Source organism: Galeopterus variegatus, unplaced genomic scaffold, assembly GCF_000696425.1.
Source record: "Galeopterus variegatus unplaced genomic scaffold, G_variegatus-3.0.2 Scaffold10940, whole genome shotgun sequence".
NCBI lineage: Eukaryota > Metazoa > Chordata > Mammalia > Dermoptera > Cynocephalidae > Galeopterus > Galeopterus variegatus.
In genome coordinates this window covers 25,806-26,628 of record NW_007737051.1, presented here as the reverse complement: position 1 = coordinate 26,628, position 823 = coordinate 25,806, and positions in this window count along the sequence as shown.

Genomic DNA, 823 nt, shown 5'->3' with positions numbered 1-823 from the left:
CATTTTGTGTGACTTTGGGCAAGGTACCTGAATATTTACTAGTCTTATTTTAAAATAAAAGTGGATAGGTTAAGTAATCACTAAAACAACCTATTGGGACTTATGGAAAGTACTAAAGCAGAGGCTCCTTAAAAAATATTTTACAGAAGAGTTTTGACTTGGAGCAGCAATGTGGCACTGTTAGGACCCCTAGGGTCCTTTCTAACTCACAGTTGCAAAGTTTTTCAAGTTAGATGTTCTCCAAAGTCTCCTTATTATGATATTCTAGAACCTGTGGATGGAATTCGGGTTATAATCCATGAAGATGACACTTCTGTGTCCTACTTTTCTAACTGCTCAGATGCTCCACTGGGATTTTGTGTAATCTGGATTTAAATAGAAACTCGATAGTGCTGGGTTCCTCAAATAAAAAAGCAATCTACAGGATTTTCACATCCAAAAGTGTTGAAAAATCCTAATATTTATCTTGGAAAGAAAGCACCCATTGATTACCTGAAAGTAATTATATGCAGACAGTCTCAGATAGTAAAGAAGTGGAAATTTTATCTTCTTAGATATACATGAAAATCTTCCATTTCTCTAAATTGCCCTTTTAAAATGAAATGTAAGTACTAAATTTTAATGATAGCTAATAACATACATCTATGAGTATACAGCAGAGAGAGAAGTGGAAAAGTGGAAAAAGAGAGAGAAGTGGAGTATCCGTTTTATTTAATCCATGAGCCAACCAATCTAAAAGTAGGATGAGGAGGGGGAGGGAAGAGAGAGAGAGAGAGAGAGAGAGAGAGAGAGAGAGAGAGAGAGAGAGAGAGAGAGAGAGAGA